Below are 20,783 nucleotides of genomic sequence, written 5' to 3' on the forward strand. Positions count from 1 at the left end.
GAAGTAAAAAGGAGGTCAACGTCAGGAAAGCATGTGCTTGTTCCTTTTCTTCTTAGGTTGCCAGGAGAAAGCGTCTGTTTACTTAGGTTTCCCCTCAGATAGAAAAGACTAGTAACCTGCAGATAAGAGTTTTTACTAAATCCTGCTACTCTGAGGATATCTCTTTATTACCCTGGAGCAGATCTGGGAGTTGGATTCCCACAGACGGCATCACTATCATAATATTCTACATTGTCGAATGATCTGTGGTAATTCAAACATACTTTCCTCCTGTGCACTGAAATAGTACATGGAATTTGAGGGAATTAGGGTGGTTATAAGATGTTTTTTTTCCATATACCCAATGTCAGTATTCTCGTTGCTTAAGTGGAAGAAATTCTTCCCAAGTAACTAACTGATGAATAGCAGTATTTCACTAACCAAGGAGAATACACTAAAAACAGACTTTTCTGCTACCCTCTTATTTCTTTATCTCCCAATTCCCCAGGAAATATAGTCTGCCCATCAAAAATGCCTCTTTTAATAGCACTATAATAAGCAAAGTGTGCTTTAAATTTTTGCTTTGAAAAGAAACTGGCAGTTTTCTTTTGCTGTTATTTACTTTAATCAAGACCTAAAGATTGAGTTTAGGTAACAGTAGAATTACATGAGTGTAGTGCAGGCAGTGCCTGCAAATAATGAAATTACTTATTTTTCATTACTTTGCCCAATCTTTCATATAATTTCTAGAGACTTACAGTAAACTGGAGCACAACAAAACACAGCCATTACTTTTTTTGTTTGTTTATTTCTTTGTTTTTTTTTTTTTTTTTTTTTTTTTTTTTTTTTTTTTTTGGTTAGTGTTACCAAAATTTCCATGACATTTTCTCATTAATCATCAGAAAACACCAATAGAATCAGGTGATTCCTCTTTATGCCTCATTTCTTTTCCCCTTCCTTTTTTGTTCCTGTCTTTCTTTTTTACTTCACCTTAACTTTATGTTCCCCATCAATTCCTACCTCTGTGACATCTGTATGAATCTAGTCTTGGTAAAATGGCCTATTCATGGTCCTGTTAGACTGCTCTTGGCCTATTAATTTCTCTCTCTCTCTCTCTCTCTCTCTCTCTCTCTCTCTCTCTCTCTCTCTCTCTCTCTCTCTCTCTCTCTCTCTGTGTGTGTGTGTGTGACCAGAAAATAATATTTGAAATTGAATCAAAATCATGACTTAAAATTCCACTTTTATGGAATAGTTTAATTACAGAATTAATATGAATTAAAAATAAGCATCACCCTAGAAACAAAAAATAAACAGCACGGCTCTGTTGCAGAGGATAATACCTACAAACATAACTCGTTGAACATGGAAAAGTCCAGCAGGTGCCTACGTGGACTCTGCACTGATACTTTCTAGTGTCTTTGATGCAGGAAAGATAAATGTAGACACTAATACAGCCACAAAACCTTTGACCAACAATTTGTCCTGCTTTCAAGATGTGCTGGGGGAGTGATAGCACAAATCTTGTGGAAATAACTAACTAATGTCTGGTTTGATTTAAGGCCCACTCCATGAGATGGAACTCATAACCAATGCTGCTGTGGTGACAAAGAACCAGAGACTAGATAGTCTAATGACCTAGGTTAAAACCAAAACTACTAGTCTAAAACAAATTAACACTTGAATAACTCCCTGCGTTATCTTATTGTACTCATAGATGGGTGACTTATTCAGCCATTATCCAGAGTCTTCCTCCTGTAGCAGATGGGAACAAATATAGAGGACCCACAGCCAGACATTACCCAAAGAGAGAGACCTTGGAACACAGCTCTAAATGAGATGTCTCCATCAAATCCATCCCCTTAGGGAACCATGCAGAAGAGGAGGCAGACTGAGTACAGAAGCCAAAGAACATGGAAGATACCAGTAAAACAAGGCCCTCTAAATCAACTGAGCAAAACTCTTATGAGCTCACAGAGACTGAAGCAGCAAGCACAGGGCCTGCATGGGTCTGCACCAGGTCCCTTGCATCTATGTTACAGCTTTTAACTTAGTGCTTTTATGGGACTCCTGAATGTGTGAACAAGTGCGTTCCTGGTTTTAGGGCCTGCTCTTGTGGCTCTTTTCCTCCTCTTGGTTTGCTTTCTAACTTCGATGTGATACTTTTTGTCTTATTGTATTTAAAAATAAATAATACCTTAAAATCATTAAAAGAATTTAAAAAGAAAGATAGAAGAAAACGTATACTGCCTTTCCCAGCCTCTATCAATTTCCCATCACTCCTCAGCTGGGTCTGAGAATACATGTTTGTCTGGAATTTGTTTGGTTTGTGTTTGCAGGAGTCTTTGGTATATGTGCAGTGTGAGGTTTACATATGAGTTTCTAAAACAGTATTTACCATTATTACTCCCTCACAGTTTGTCTCTTCTCTAACCTGCCTTCCCATCTCCAACTTTAAGTTAACACTTTCTGTTCCAGTATTCATCTTTAACCCTTTGTATCACTGAGTTCTATCTACTCTGTCTAGAGAACATCCCTTTCCCGTCCACTTACTACTCTTCTGATCATTATGCTTACTACACATATATGTATATGTGTATACCTGAAAAATTGAAGACAATGTTCATAAATGAGAGAAAACATTGTCTCTCTGGGTCTGGATCACCTCACTAGAGCAGGGTCCATGCCCATGCCCAGGAATTGGTTGGCAACCATGAAATTGCCTCCATGGATTTTTGAGGACTATTTGTTTCATTTTGTTTTTATTTTCTTAGCACTTTTGATATTACTGCTTTTTGTTTTTTGTGTTTTATTTTTCAAGAAAGACAATGGTGTTGGATGAGTGGGGATGTGGAAGGTTTTAGAAGATTAAAAAAGAACATGTTCAAAATATATTGCATGAAAAAATATAATAAAAAAAAGAAAAGGTTCATACAGTTCTGTAATGTTAGTTTTCATTACTTGAAAACCCACATAGTAACTTTCATTATCTTTGAATACCTTAAGCACCAAGTTAGTTTTCTTTAACTGAGGAAGACCAAGAAATCATTGTATGGCAGGTGCTACTTGGCATCACAAACCTTTGTTATGTTCCTTGCCTCATCAGTGACTGAGTGCTCTTTGAATAGCCATGAAATGAAAATGTTCTCAGCTTGGTTAAATGTTTACAATGATTAAAAGGCTCCAAGGAAATTTGCCAGAATTTTAGTTACCACTGGGGGTTAAGTTTATGGCCATTTTTCCACTACACTTTTGAAGATATTTAATAAGTTCTGTGACTGTCACTACTTGTCTGTTCAGTAGGAAGGTTTTATTTATTTTTAAATACAATAAGACAAAAAAAGCATCACATCGAAGTTAGAAAGTAAACCAAGAGGAGGATAAGAGCCACAAGAGCAGGCCCCAAAACCAGGGACCCACTTGTTCACACATTCAGGAGTTCCATAAAAGCACTAAGTTAAAAGCTGTAACATAGATGCAAGGGACCTGGTTCAGACCCATGCAGGCCTAGGCTACAGTTCCATATAAGGAGCAACAAACATAGTGAGTAAGGCAATGCAAACAAGACACTGGACAGAAAATTATTAATGTGTTAGTGGGAGTCATCTCTAGTTAAATATGATTCTTACCTTTAAATCGATTTGATTTTTATGACTTTTAATGAAGTTTCATTAGATTTATTATACACATTAACAAGCCTTTGTTAATTTTTGTTTTTCTCTTTTGTGTTTGTTCTTTGATAATTTTGTACTGTATGTTTTGATCACATTAATACTCCCACTCCTCAAATCTGCCCATCCTTAACCTCTGAGCCATTTCTCCAGCCCCCTTATATTAATAAATTCTATGAAGAAAATAAAATGTGTCAAAGTAACAGACACATGATAATCAATTAAAATGGTAGTTCGATTTGATCCCACAATTGTTGTATTTACTTTTGCAACACTTGCTTAGAGAATAGAATGTAGAAATTAGAATTTGACAGCAATCTTTGGGGCCTAGATATGGAAATCTAAATTCAATGTAGAACAAATACTGAATTGCCCAGCATTTGTTATGTTCAATGCACTGCTAGTTGAAATGATGAATGAAAAAAAAAACACTTAATTTTTATCAATAACCCTTGAAACATGCTTCCTGGACAGGAGCACAATACCTGGTACATTTCAGAGACTCTGAGTATTCAGCTTGTCCCTATAAGTACAGAATAGGAATCTCTGAGGAATCCCAGCCCTCCAAATGATACTACAGGATTACGAGAATTGAGAGCCACTACCTCATTCTCTACTCAGCTATGTTTGTTAATTGGACAATTTTTTTTCAGCCCACCTAAGTGGAAATTACAACTTAAATATGCTGCATTTTTCTTCTCTATAAGAGCTACCAGAAAGCCATGGATATTGTATATTGACTCAACCAGCCTCTCAGGGCAGTGTTTTCTCTCAATCCATAGGAAAGATGATATAATTCCTTCCTGAAATCACTGCCAAGTGACTATTACCATGCTGCTAAAGGCACCATGCAGGGGAGAGTATAGATGAGGGTCCTCATGTAACCTCAATACACCAAATGCTCACAGAAAAAGAGATGATATTTTTATTTAAATTAGAATCAAGATTCTAATTAGAATCAAGATTTCCTCTCCCTCTCCTCCTATCCTGACCCCATCAACTGCCTATCGCACTCTTCTCTTTTCCCAGTGGGGAAGAGGCCTTCCATGGGAGGTCCTCAAAGTCCATCATATCATTTAGAGCAGGGCCTAGGCCTTCCCCCATGTGTCTAGGCTGAGAGAGTATACATCTAAGTGGAATGGTCTCCCAAAGTCCATTCATATACTAGGGATAAATACTGATCCACTATCAGAGGCCCCATAGATTGCCCAGGTCTCTTAACTGACTCCCATGTTCAGGGGGCCTGGGTCAGTCCAATGCTGTTTCCCAGCTATCATTCTGGGGTCGACGAGCTCCCCCTTGTTCAGGTCACCTGTTTCTGTGGGTTTCTCCAGCCTCTTCCTGAGCCCTTTGCTCATCACTCACCCCTCTCTGAAACTGGAGTCCAGGAGTTTGACTCAGTATTTAGCTGTGGGTGTCTGCTTCTGCTTCCATCAGCTACTAGTCTAGGATGGCATATAAGGCAGTCATCAATCTCATTATCAGTGAAGGGCATTAAAGTAGCCTCTACACTAATGCTTAGATTGTTAGGTGGGGACATCTTTGTAGATCACTTTAAACCTATAATGGCTGCCCATATTATAGTATCTCTATTCTTGCTTTCTTCTATTCCTCCCCTGACTCAATCTTCCTGCTCCCTCATAACCTGTTAATTCCCTTTCCCCTTCCCCCATGCTCCAAGTTTGTTCAGGATATCTTGTCCCTTTCTTCTTCTCCAGGAAACCATGTATGTCTCTTGTAGGGTCCTCCTTGTTTCCTAGCTTCTCTGGTAGTGTGGATTGTAGGGTGATAATCTATGTATAAAATCCATATATGAGTGAGTACATACCCTGTTTGTCTTTTTGTGACTGGATTACCTCACTCAGGATGGTTTCTTCTAGTTTTATCCATTTGCCAGCGAATTTCAATATTCCATTGGTTTTTGATTTTTTGTTTGTTTTTGTTTCTGCTGAGTAGTACTCCATTGTGTAGATTTGCCACTTTTTCTTTATCCAGTCTTTAGTTAAGGGGCAATTAGGTTGCTCCCAGGTTCTGGCTATTACAAGCAATGCTACTATGAATATCAGTGATGTCCTTGTTATATGAATGTGCATATTTTAGTATATGCCTAAGAGTGGAATTGCTGACTCTTGAGGGAGACCGATTCTCATTTTCCTCAGGAACAGCCATGCTGATTTCCAAAGTGGCTCTAGGAATCTGCACTCCCACCAGCAGTGGAGGAGTGTTCCCCTTTTGAGTATTCCCCTTTTTCCACATCCTATCCAGCATAAACTGTCTTTCGTGTTTTTGATTTTAGCCATTCTTATAGGAGTAAGGTTATCTCAGAGTTGTTTTGATTTGCATTTCCCTGATAGCTAAGGATGTTGAGTACTTTCTTAAGTGGCTTTTAGCCATTTTAGATTCTTCTATTGAAAATTCCCTATTTAGCTCTGTACCCCACTTTTTAACAAGATTATTTGGTGTTTTGTGAATAGCTTCTTGATTTCTTTGTATATTTTGGAAATCAGTCATTTGTCAGATGTGGGATTGGTGAATATCTTTTCGCATTCCGTGGGCTGCCATTTAGTCTGTTTACTATGTCCTTTATCTTACAGGAGCTTCTCAGTTTGAGGAGGTCCCATTTATTAATTGTTGATCTCAGTGTCTGTGCTACTGGTGTTATGTTCAGAAAGTTGTTTCCTGTAACAATTTGTTCAAGGGTATCTCTCACTTTAGCTTCTAAGAGGTTCAATGTGGCTGGATTTATGTTGAGGTCTTTGATCCATTTGGATTTAAGTTTTGTGCTTGATAGATGTGGGTTTATCTGCAGTCTTCTACACACCATCATCCAATTGTGCCAGCACCATTTGTTCAAGATGCTTTCCTCCTTCCATTGTATAATTTATCTGTTTTGTCAAAAATCAGGTGTTCGTGGGTGTGTGGGTTAGTATCAGGAGTTTAGATTCCATTGATCTGCCTACCTATTTTCTTTGTTACCTCTTATTGAATAACTATGAGGAATAAAAAAATACCATAGACTATAGTTTATAATATCACAAATGAACATACAAGGAGATAGACAAAATTGTTTGTAGAGCAAGATCCAATATCCAATACATTTTCTATAGCTTTCAGAAACCGTGAAACAAGTACATTTGATATCATTGAAATGCCACCTAGATGTGCAGCTACATTTTTTTCTACAGCTGTGGAAATTATTTTTACAACTGCCATGTGGGCAGTCATGCTACTGCTTTTCCCTACATCATGAAGGTGGTGATGTGGTGATGCTTCTCTCTGTGCTCTGCCCTCCTGCTTTATAAAAGAGATAAGAGGGAGGAACATGTGTGTGAGAGCATCCTCTCAGACATAGTGAAAAAGTCTCTTATTTGAAAGCAAAGTAAACTTCAAATTAAATGAGATCCTCAGTTAAAAAAATAATGACAATCCATTCCTCATTCAAAGATTAAAGGCCTATAAACCATATAGCTCTCAGCATTGTGTTCAGAGATATCACAATTTCAGCTTAATACATAAACAAAAGAACCATTTGTTCACTCCAAAGAATTTAACAATTGCTTATAAATTAAAGTCTACCTACTAGTTATTTATTTTCCAAAACCCATGTGGTTCTGAGTTCTACATTCCAGTTATGAACATTACACCTACTGTGCTTCCAGGTACTTTAGAAGAGGACACTTAACCAGAATTACCACCATCTGTCCAGCTGATAGGCCTGTCACGGGCTTGTTATTACTCCTGGTGTGCTCTGTTCTTTTATGTCTAAAGCGTGCTTGTGCTAAAGCCAAACTAATTACACAATTTAAATCCTGAACTGTTCCAAGCTTCTGATAAATTAGGGTGTAGAGATGGTACAAGTTTTATTCATTTAGTGGGAGATGTAGAATGTGCTGCTAATATTTCATAAAACCCAGTCTAACTAAATACATACTCACTCGATCAAATAGAATACAAAGTTACTGAAAGTCTTTTGACATATAATATACATGTAGTAGACATTTCAGCAATATCTATGTAATATATAAGCTATTTTAACAATAGAAGATCCTGTTCCTTTTAAGGAACATATTTCTAAAAAGGATGTATCATTATTCATTGTATTATAATTAGGGGCCTTTTTAGCAATATATGTAATTCTAGACTTCATAAAATGTTATTGAAGTGTCTAGTTTAACAAGACCATATAAAATACTACACACTACAAGAGATTCAGAATTGTAAAATGTGATAATTATACAATAAATATGAAAACGGGCAATGAAGCCATCAGGCTTGTAACAAAGGCAAAATAATTCAGTCTTTAGGCAAGATTACACATTTTCACATTTTATAAAGAATGAACTTAAAGAATCCTAGAACACCAGAAACCCCAAAAATGTCAGAAATGCATGATTGAGTTATAAAAACTTCACAGTGTCTTGTTACCACTCCCCAGAGCAACATGATATAATATAGCATTGGCTACTAGTAGTATAGCTGAGACAATGTCATGTGCACCCAGATGTCTTTAAAATGGATAATAATGGAAAGAATTGAAGGTGGCAGGGGAAATTCACAGCTGACTAAACTGTCTTGAGGAAAAGCATGGATCCTTTCAGTGCTTTGAAAAGTGTCATTAGAAGGATGAAAGAATCAGCTCTAGCTTCAAATATTCAGCCTCAGTGAAAAATATAACTAATGGGGACAATTTGAAGCTGTGAAATTCCACAAATCCAAAGGAATTCTTAAAAGGGTGCAGTAAATATAAACGCTTACACTTAAGCAATATTTATAATACAGAACATGGCAAGTCAAGTCATATAATAATTACCACCCTCTCTTCTTCCTCCCCCTCTTCTTTCTCCTCCCATTCTCTTCTCTTCCTCCTTCCTATTATGCACCCCTGACTGGTCTGGAAGTCCCAGAGATTCACTATCCCTCACTGGGTAGGGCATTATTTGGGTTTCCAAAATGAGGGCTCAAGCGTTTGTGGTCAAATGGGAATGTGATTATGAAGACTCCATGCACTGTCACTCTCAGCACACTGTGTCCTGGATAAATAACTGATGTGGCAGGGCTGATAGTTCAATTACATAACATCCAGTTATATGACATTAATAGAAGAGGAAACAATAATGGGTGTATGACACTGGTCAAATGACAGTCATTAAATAATTTAAAGAAAGGATAAAGATATTTTCTAGGTGTGGTGGTATATGCCTGTAATTCTGGCACTCAGAGAAGGAATTCTAGGCTATGTTCATTGCATAGAAAGTTCAAGGGCAGCCTGAACTACATGAGACCTTGATAAAGAGGTGGGGGGAAGGCAAGGAAGGAGCCATGAAGAGAGAGAAGGAGAGAGGAAAAGAGAGAGGGAGGGAGGGAGAGAGAGAGATTCTAAAGATATAAAAGATAAAGCCCAATGGAAATACAGGGACTCAAAGTCGCTCAGAGAAAGCAAGTGAAATTGAGAAGTTAATAATAATAGTAATAACATCTGTATGTGTTCTTTTTAAACAATTAAGTTTATACAAACCACACTTTCCTGCTTGTAACAAGGAATGTTACACTAGAATGAGTGACATTAACCTAACAAATAAGATGTTCCTGGATGCAGTTTCAGTCACTGAAAGCAAATAGAACAAAGCTCTTCAAAAATTCAAATCTTTAGAAGGTAGTCCCTGAAGAAGATTAATTGGCCCAATCTTGTAATTTATTTTGGGGACAGTAAAAATGGCATATGAAATATCCAACATTCACAATCAGTTTGAAACACTAGAAATTGTTTTGATATTCATTTGACATACTAAGAAATTCAGAGACATTGTGATTTTGAATCACTTAATTTTCTTTCCCAAGTTCAGCTCCTCTATATAATTGTATTTTCATAATTACAAATTGCAAGCCAGGTGCAAAGGATCAGCAGCAAGAAGAGATGAAGACTCTTCTCCTATTTCCCGCAGCCCAGGGCATGGGCCTCAGTGCAAAGACGTCTGAGCAGGAAATCATCTGCTTCTGTGGAACTCATTTCAGACTCAATGATGTAAACACATACCCCATGCTGAGGGTTGTTTCTTAGTCTTTACTGCCATATAAGTAGGGATTCATTTTTAAAGTAGAATGTGCTAGTGGATATAATATAAATGTAAAAAGCACAAAACTAGTGATGCAATATACTGAAGAAAGATTGAGAGAAAGGCAAGTGCAAATTAAATTTTAATAATACTTTAACCATTTAATGGTACAGTGCTGCTAGAGGCAGGAATAACATTCTAACCAAGATAACATCTTGTCAAGATATGGGAAATATTCTCTGACTAGAAAGCAAATATATAAATGTTTTCCCACAAGACAATCTGTCACCATTATTTGGTTTAAAGTTTGTCTTTTTTGAAAGTTCTCAGTCTCATGTGGCCTCTAGCTCCTTCCTGAGTCTCCAACTATAGCTAAACGGTATTGTTGAAGACAATATTGGTCCCCAGGAAAAGTCACACCAACCAGAATTATGATACTTTAACTGATGGCTATTAAAATAGGAAAAGATTTGAATCTGCTTTATTATTTTATTCAATGAGTAATTGTAGACAGAGAAACTACACTCTTTAGTCTTGTCTGGGTGCACAACAGTAATGGCCAAACCTTTCTTTCTTGTAGGGTAACAGTTAGCAAAGGAAAAATAAAACATACGTGTTAAAATGGTATTCATTTATCTCCATGGAGCAAACAAAGTATACTTCAAAGTGGAGGGAGTTTAAGCTGGAGGCACTCCACTCGTTTATACTGGATAGAAATGGAAAGGGACTCAAAAGAGGAGACACTTTCATAGAGTCTGATGTCATTAAGCAGGAAGTGAAGCAAGGAAATGTCCATAGATAGAACACTGGATTGGGAGAAGAAAACATGAAAAGTTTTGTGGCAAACTTTCAGGGTGTGAAATGGCTGGTAAAACTTTCTCAAAGTGAGTGAGCAGGATACAGGCAAATCCTCAGCTAAAGAAGTAACAGGGTCAGAGAACCCAGAACTATACAATTGCATCAAAAACTTGTGAGTTATTCCCAGGTGAGGTAGGAGCCACATGGAAGAGTCAACAAGGATAAGTAAAATCATATGGCTGTCTAAAATAGTGAATGCTTTGAAACTCCTTTGCAGGGAATGTGAGTAAACCCATATGATGTAAGATCAAGTCAATAGAACAGCACTGATGGTTCCAACTAAGTGCTTATCACAATTGTTTTTAATTATTTAGTCATCGCTGTTCTGTTTTCGAAGGTTTTAGAATGGGAAATCACACACATCCCATTCACACACATCCCCACACAAACTAACAAAAACCCTTCAAATATGAATATATAATGTATACCTGCACATGAAATAAAGTAACAAAAGCCTCATACATGAATATACCATGCACACAATCCCACATAAAATAATAACAAATTTGCCTTTTTTCTAAACTCCCACTAATGTTAGTTCTCTATCTACCAAAACTTACTCTGTTCACACTATAAAGTAACAGGAAGAAAATTAATCTTTTATATGAAGAATTTATTGATAAATTTTATGTAACTATAAGAAACATGGAAGGAACAATTCAAGTCAGAGTGATATGTCAATGTTGCATGTCTGAAAGGCAAATAAAAAGTGGTCAATAGGTTACCTTTTCTATACATTTTACAACTACGGAGGAGGACATGGCTTTTTTATGTAAGGATTGACATTTCCATAATAACTTCAAATGCTATAACAGGCTCAGTTCTGACAATGAAGCACAAAACCCAAATCTAAAACATTGACATTCTGCTGGCCAGGATAATGTTTCAGAGGTCACAGGACTCCAGAAAGAACAGATGAAACAGTTCTCAGAGGTGATGGGGAGCTGAGAGACAGTTGTTTTCTCTTACTGGCTAACCACGGGGTGTATGTTTTGAGGGGCTATTGACTTGCTCTCATAAGAACATATTTCTTTGAGAAAGGCAATAGCCCAGAAGTGGAACTTAGAATGTGGAAGACACAGACTGGACTTTAGTGCTGAATGTTATGACTTGAAATCAGCCTCCCCCACCTCCCTCCAGCTTCTTCAAGTGACTGGTAAATACATTCTTCTTTCTTTCTTTCTAACAATCAAACATGACAAAATAAATACAGTATGATAAAACATAATTCATCATATTGAGTATGGACAAGGACATCCAACAAAAGGAAAAGAGCCCTGAGTGTAGGCATAAAAGTCAGAGAATATGCAGAGGACCTGATGCATGCATATGTAAGTCCTGTGTTTGCTGCTTCTGTCTCTGTGAGTTCATTGGAGCTTAGTTAAGTTGATTTAGAAGGACTAATTCACAGTGTGCTCTATCCTCCCCAGCTCTTTACACTTACTACCTTCTCTTCTGTGGGGTCCCCAGAGCTCTGACAGGAGGGATTCAACAGAAACATTTTATTTAGAGTTTTATTTTCCAAGGACTCTTGTCACTCTGTGGAATGTCTGGCTTGTGAGTCTGCCCATCTGTTTCTGTCTGTTGCAGTATGAGTTTTTTAATTGATATTTTTAGAGCAGTAGTGATTGGTTTTACTTTAGGACTCTGGTCTGTCTAGTCTCTGGTTCTTGGTCTTCCAAGAAGTATCAGGTATGGGTCCTATATCATGGAGTGGGCCTTTAGTTGAATAAGACATTAGTTGGCTTCCCTCTCCCATAAGTTCTGTGTCACTATTGCCATAGAATATTTTTCTAGCAGGGCAGATTATAGTTCAAAGGTTTTATGGCTGGGTTGTTATTTACATTTTTCTTTTGGTAATCTGCAGAGTACCTTCCCCTACCAAAGCAGGGGTAAAGGCTCTATATAGGAACCAGCACAACTTTCCCACATTTACTGAGTTGTGTGTGTGTGTTGTCCTCAGCAAATGAATCATACTGTCAATTTTCAGAGAGTCATCCAGTGTCTTAGAAACAGCCTGGGTTGTTTGGGAATTTTCATGATACCCACCTAATCAACAACTCAACTGAATGCAATTCAGTCCAAGTTGGTCCAAGTCAGGCTCTATGACACTGGAAATAAAAAATGTGGAATAGGTGTATATTGTGTTTTAAGTCTTGAAAAACCTTGTAAATACTAAATTTGGTAACATGGAATGTAAAATTATAAACATCAAAATTTTCCTGACTATTAGACATGTCTTTTAATAGAGCAAATGGATAGTACACACACAGACACACACACACACACACACACACACACACACACACACACACACACACTCCATCAGAAAATAGAAGTGTAGAGATCTAAACTTAGGGTACAGTACTAAGTTGAGATTTGTATGCTTAAAGGTATAGAGAAAGAATAAAAGTGGGATTTAAAAAGCTAAGCAAATGTTTAGAAGAAGCATCAAATCTTAGAGCTCAGTTAGAAAGCATAATACAAATAAGAGGTAGAACAACTAAAATGTCTCAGAACTATACAAGGTTTTAAACTGATATTTAAAAGGAAGGCTTGAAAGAAGTGCCTGAGGACTTGGGGATTAGTTTGAGGCTTTTTATAGGTCACCTTTGGAGTGTGCATAGGTGAAGAGGAATTACAGAAGGTACGGAATAGACAAAATGCACTTGACAAAATAAAATATTCAGTTATGTATCCAGGCCAAGTGAAATATTCAGAATTCAGTAGACCTTCAAATCCCCGAGGCAAGATGACTTTGTACAGAAGAATATCTTCATGTAGAAAAGCACTCCCTTGTGATGCAATGGTAATTCTCTCTGACCTGCCACTGAGTCACTGGAAGCTCTGAAAGCACAAGGCAGAAGTTATATTTCTCTGCTTATCTCTCAGCCAACCACTCCCACTATAACATAACGTAAAATGCAGCTGGCATTGAGTGCTTCACTGGAGGGAGAGAGAGAGAAAGAGAGAGAGAGAGAGAGAGAGAGAGAGAGAGAGAGAGAGAGAGAGAGAGAGAGAGAGAGGAAGGAAAGAAGGAAGGAAGGAAGAAAGGAAGGAAGGAAGGAAGAAAGGAATGATCTACACTTGCTACAAATGTCCACAAGATTGAAGAAAGGAGTGGACCTACTAATAGCACTGATACAAATATTACTGAATCCCATTTGTCCACAATAGCATCTCAAAGGCTACTATTGACAAAGATTATATATAAATCTTTACCCAAGTTGCTCTCAAAGTGTATCCTTGAACCAGCCACAGCAGCAGCACCCGGGGAGACTGAGTGGAAACAAACATACAAACAAACAAAAAAACAGGTGGGGGTTGGAATTATCTGTAGTTTAACAAGGCCACCAGGTAGTTGTTACTTTCTAAATTCGCAGTATACTGCCTTCAGTCTCTCCTCTCAGCTGGCGTGACTGTGGTTTCCCCTCATTCACTCAACTATAAAACTTTCTGAGCAAATGCTGGCTGTAAACAAGGAGATGGACTAAGCCCTGGACTATGGTTTAATGATGTTTTCCATTATCCTCAGGCTTATAAATACAGAGACTTGCAGCAATACTGACCCATATTTTAGCTAAGGAGAGTAGAAATGAGCAAGGAAGTAAATTTTCAGTGTTGAAATGATTTTCAAGATAATATAATTCTACTTTGACTGTGTGCTACATAATTGGAGAATAATAATATAAAGTCCTTGCACACTTCTCACTTTACTAGAGTTACAATTAAACAACATTTAATCCATCAAAAAAATCTCCAAAATTTGAATTTATCCAAAATTCTTTTAAGAGTTTCTTATATTTATAAAGATCTTCTACCTGTTTCCTTATTTCATATTTGCAACAGAAGAAGACTCATGAAATAAGAAAATGACTTGATCTGTAGCTCATTGGTACAGCACTTACATGCAAAGATTCTGGCTTGAATCTACCCCTGAAAAGAAATCTATTTGATCTATAGCTCAATTTGTTGGAGCTACAGAGATGCCTTAATAGTTAAGAGCACTGGCTCCTCCTTCAACAGACCTGGGTTCAATTCTAAGGAACCACATGTTGGTTCACAACCATCATTAACTCCAGTCCCAGAGAATCTGTGGCCATCTTCTTACTTCTGTGATTACCAGGCATGTGTGTGGTACACTACACACATAAACAAGAAAAACACGCACACCTATGAATAAATGAATAGATAGATAGGTACATAGATAAATAAATAGGAAGTAACTTTTGTCATTAAAAAGAGAGAAACTAGATAGTTCAAGAGAATAGAGGGAGGGGAGAGAGAGACAGAGAGAGAGAGACAGACAGACAGACAGACAGAGAGAAGTTTTTGTTTGTTTGTTTTTTGGGATTGCAATGAAAGCGCTCAAGGAAAAAATAGCACTAACACTGAAAATGGATGAAATGAAGGGGAACAATAAATAAATGGGGCATGAGAAAAGAAATCTTCACTGAAGAATATAAGGAAAGTAAAGTTAGGTTTCCTTTGGGTAGATTTTATCTTATGGAAAAATTCTGACACACATCCACAAAAACATATTTAGCAACATGACTGACACATAAGTCATAATGTTAAGATCCAAACATGCATTTCTTGAAATATTGCATTTATTTTATTTTTATACAGAAATTTATGTTAGAAATGTGCTAAATATTTAAACTAGAAAACAAATACCAACTAGACTATAAACTACAAGAGAAATCACAGCATTTTCATATGAGAGCAGATATTAATAATCAAGTCTAACTTCCTAGCCAAAGAAAAAATCCCCCTTCCAGTATCCTTGCTAAGTTCTCTTGACAATTCTAGTTCAAAATTTTTGTGAAAACAAAGGCTCTTTGACTAGTTTTGAGTAGAACTGATGATCAGGAAAAAGCAGTGTGCACACATCCATGTGAGCCCCAATGCCCATGCAGAAAGTGTACTATGGTACCTTACTGGTAATTCTAGCTCTAAAAAAGCAGAGATGGACAGAGCCCTGAAGCTCACTGACTAGGAGATAGCCTAATTGGCAGTCTCGGGCTGATAGCAAACCCTGTCTTAGAAAACAAGGTAAAGGCCCCTAATTCCTGGGTACACTTTATCATACATACATACATACATACATACATATATATATATATATATATATATATATATATATATATATAGACAGACACCCACAAAACTATTTGGCAAAGTAGTTCATATGTAACTGTGTGAATTTTGTTAAAGTTCAAATGTACATCTATAAAATTATGTTCTTTGACCTTTATATGCATATGCATAAATGTGTACCTACACACAAATATGCATACCCACCCACTCATATAAACATGCCATGTTCTAGTTGGCCTTCTTATAATTCCACAAATGGCACATAAAAGGGGGTTCCTGCCAGCTTGTATTCCATTGCTACAATTAACTTTCTTTTATGCAAGCAGCTATAACTGTTTGCAACTGTGATAAAACATGTGTCTGGTGTATTAGGAATTCCAAGAAATCTCTTAATGCTAACATATCTAGAAAACATAATTTAGTACAGCATTAATCCTATATCCTGAGATATGATATTTCATGTATGTTTCAATTTTCCAGCTACATTTCACTCTTAGTAATAATACTGTCATTTTAAATATGTTCACCAGAAATACAATAATTGTAATTATGCTTCAAAACAGAATATCTATTATGTTCGCAACAAACAAACAAACTTCTGCCCAATGAAGGCAAAAGCAATGGCCAGTTTCTCTCTTTTAAAATAAGGATAAAACATTTCTGTGAAGGTGTACTGTGTGGCATTGTTAGTAACCATTGTGTGCTTAGGATGAGAACAGAGCATGCTTGCCTTCCCTTAATAAGGGAAAGTGTATCAAGTGCAGTTTTGCAGCCTGAAGTCAGGTATCTACCCAATGAAACAATGGCAACACAAAACAAAACAACAAAAATAGTTTGATTTACAGAACAGATCTTGAGAGAAGGGATGAATCAATTTTTCAAGGATATTTTGAAAGAAAAAAGATATATAAGAAAAATTTTGCACTCACCATTAAATTCAATAAGCTAATTGAGTGACTTGATCCATTCATCCGACTGTTATGGGCTAAGTACAGCGTTAGGCCCCTTAGATATAGCAAGAATCAATGCCTAGGACTTAGATGCTCATGGCCAGATATCCTGGTATGGAATGACTCCAAGAATGTATTTACACTAGTTAAAGCCAAAAACAAATCCAAACAGCACAGAACATGTGTCTTTAGCAAACCAGTCTCCTTGGTATATATAGTGCCTGCGTTTTGTAGATCAAAAGCTGAGCATATGCATGTAACTAAAAAAAAAAAAAAAAAAAATGCTGTGAACTGGCTCTCAGCATGGATCATCACCATAGCATGGGCAGGGGTGTAGGGGTGTGAAACAACAAAACAATCCTTGCTGTTGTCTTCACACGCGCTCACTGTGTCATCAATCAGCTCCCATGTTTTTAAAGAGGAAGTGGGTGGTAGCAAATATGAACCAATTACTTTTGCTTTCTGTGTAGTGTCTGAAAATAGTACTGGATGGAGTAAGCTCTAGATATTTGGGAATCTACTCCTGTGGAATAGATTATTGTGTAATTATAAAAACCAAATGCTAGTATTTATGTATGTAAAGTGGCAGATAAATTCACAAATATTAAAAAAATCGATGCTTCCTGTACACTTTATGAGATCTGTGCATACATTATCACTAACTTAAAAATCCCACATGTGAAATTCTATTTTTATTTGACAATTTTGAGCATTATTATTTTTATTTATTTATTTTACATACCAAGCACAGTATCTCCTCCTTCCTCTCCTCCAGTTCCATCCCTTACCTCACTTCTACCCCATTCTTCTTCTCTCCATTCGGAAGGAGTAAGGTCTCCCATGGAAGTCAACAAAGATTTTATTACACATTAGGTAAAAGTTCCCCAACGTAGAAACTTTTTCAATGACCCTTGTCATTACTGTGAAAACTGTTACTATTATAACAGTCTTATATTACCAAATAGAGTGTTGGTACTCAAAGACGCTTGAAAAATATAGTGATGGAGAAAATGTTTAAACATCTCTCCTCTCAACGAGGCCTCCTTTACTTTTTTTGTCACAAACACACACACACACACACACACACACACACACACACACACACACATCATTTGTATGTTGACATTTTTAACTCTACCACACTCCAAATAGGCATTCCTTGCCCCTTTGTGGCAAGAACTAATGTCCTGACAAACAGATAAAAATCTTTTGGAATGTATTACCCTAAGAACACCCTAGATTTCTACCAATCAGTGGGCTAAGGGTATTTTCAGACAGCATCCAAGACTAATAGCAGAGTTTTCCACAGCTTGCTATATAACCTGCCTACTTGATGTACCCACCAATGTATTTGAAAACTATTTTGAGTTATAGCTTTGTTTGTTTGGTTACTATAAAAAGTTCATAAATTCCTGCCTCATTGGAGCAAACATGGGATTGAGGGAACTTAAATCTGTTTTCTCGGGCTGTGACCACTAATATTTGGTTCCAGAATAAACCAGTTTTTACTCCTTTGAAGTGAAAATTATTTCCTATGTCAGCATACAGAATATTTTTTCTACTGCATCTCAGATCCTTCACCCACACACTTGACTTCTCACTCTCACTCATTTTTTCCCCTTTTTATTTTGCTTTGGCTTTAATAAACTACAAACTTCAGTTTCAGCAGTTTCTACCCTAGTGCTGACACATTTAAATTTTACCAGGTGCAAGAAAAACATAAGACTGTCATCTACTGCAAGATGAAAATAATTTATAAAACAAATGGTTCCTAATACCTTAACTTATCAAACCACAATACCATGAAACAAGAGAAGCCATAAAAATTACCAAAAGCAGGGAAACTGGAGAGTGAGTCATTGAAGAAAGGAGGGTGAATTCTTTTCAAAACCATTGAAAAAATTATTAAATAAAAAGAAATAAAACAGCAGTAGTGGAAGGTCTGCAAAAGAAGCTGGCACAAATCTCTTAATGAAGTTTATTATAACAAAAACTTCTCGATAGCACTATTGAGCCTTATTGGAATTTAGTATTAGACAGAAACAATATTGTATCTGGAGATTTTTGCAAAGCTTGGGGCCTTAAATGGAAATAGAGGCTTTCTTTAAAGACTGGAAGGGCAATTCATTAAGAGTGAGAATCAGAGGGATAAAGAAAGGGTGTGTGAGAGAGACAGCTGTAATAAAAGGGATGGCAGGAGAAGGCCAGAGAAAGCAGAAAGCAGCCTTCACCTCCCCTTGCATCCTTGACCAATCCTTAGAAGAAAGGGAAAGTTTGACTTTTCACAATCTTTTGGGGTTGGCAGGAAGTTTTATATCACATGATTTAGGTCAGAGAGGTTATGAGGCCTGAAGAATAGAGGAGCCAGATATTAGAAGTGGATAGATGTCAAATCACAGCAAAGACTCCTATGTCCTAGAGAGCTCTGGAAGAAGGCATGGCCTCACTTAGAATATGAGATCATGCATAAAGGTGTAGGACTGTGCCCTAAAAGAAATAAAAGTTTATATTACCATTTAGAAGAACCTCTGTGAAGGCCTTTGCAAAATGAAAGTTTATAACAAGTACACACACACACACTCACACTCACACACACACACACCACACACACAATCAGATAAATTTGATGCACCTAAATGTTCCAGATAATGGATGCACCTAAAGGTTCCAGAAAAAACAAGAACAATCCAAGTCCTGATGCAATAGATTGCAGGGAAAAATAAATATTAATGATTCAAATGAATACTTGATTCTATAGAAAATGCCAAATTTGTCAGATTCAAAAAAAGAAAAGAGTGACCAGGAAGATTGAGCCTGGTTAGGAATAGAAGATAGGAAAGAGAGAGAGACAGAGACAGAGAGAGAGAGAACATAAAAGAGGGAGCCAATGTTGGTTTGAAGATAAAATTGAACACAAAGAAAGGTCTAGAGAACTACAAGACTGCTCCCAACTAACAATTTGAGCTTCTGTGGAAAGGCTATCATAAATGCCCTTCCCGGAGAGTGAGATCAACAACTAACTTATCCATGGATCCCTCAACTAATGCCTGTTGGAAACAGGATCAAGCACCCATAAATAAACACTGAGTCGAACTAGAACCCAGATGGAGATGGACAAGACCAGGCTACAGAAACACATAGAGATAGCTGACCTGAACAAGGAGGAGCTAACGGGTCCCCCACACTGATAGCTCAGAAGCCAGCATGGGACTGACTCAGGCCCCCCTGAATATGGGTCTCAGCCAGAAGGACTGAGCAGTCTAAGGGACCTCAGACAGTGGAGCCAGGATGTATCCCTGGTGCACAAAAGGACTTTACGAACACATCCTCCATGGAGGGATAACTGCCTTAATCTAGAGACAGGAGAGAAGCCCTAGTCCCTACTTCACATGACCTGTCAGATCTACATGACCCCAACTGGATGGCATTCCCCTAAATATGGAATTGGGGTGGAGGAATGGGAGGGGAGGTTGGTTAGAGTGCATGTGAGAGGGCCGAAAGGGTAAAAGGGAGGGAAGGAGGGAGGGAGGGAGGGAGGGAGGGAGAGGGAACTGGGATCGACATGTAAAATAATAAATTAAATTAAAAAAAAATGCTTTGACTCCAAAATTTAAGTTCAAGGACAAGTTACTGAGGAAAAGGATTTCTATTTTTGTTTCCATAGAAAATGAAAAGATGTGGATTCCTTCCAGACTAATGTGGTTTGATCAAGCCAGACTGCCTGAAACAGAGTACCAGGTGATCCTATATTCAAAACAGCTGGACAAAGCAGCCTTACAGACTACAGCCAGGATTTCTGAATCTTCTTCAAATCCCCCATGACAGAGACCCCTAACCAGCAGGAAGTAGTTTGGAAAGAATGACGCCCACATTCCCAAATATTGTCTATAAATGTTTGTTTTCATTTAAATGGACTTTGTTATATAAAATAAATTTTAAAAATTTTTAAAAAAAGAAAAGAGTGAAATAGTTCAAAATAAAAAAAGGAAGGAAGGCTTTAAAAAGACTCTAATTAGATGGAAAACAAGTTTGAAAACAGATCAGTATACTTCAGAAAATTATTAAAGAAATCTTAAAATCATATTAACGTTGGAAATCTAGAAGAAACAAATTTTTAGACATACATAACTAATGAAAATTATATCAAGAAGTTATAAACAACTGACACAAGAAAC

Source organism: Phodopus roborovskii, unplaced genomic scaffold (assembly GCF_943737965.1).
Source record: "Phodopus roborovskii unplaced genomic scaffold, PHOROB, whole genome shotgun sequence".
NCBI lineage: Eukaryota > Metazoa > Chordata > Mammalia > Rodentia > Cricetidae > Phodopus > Phodopus roborovskii.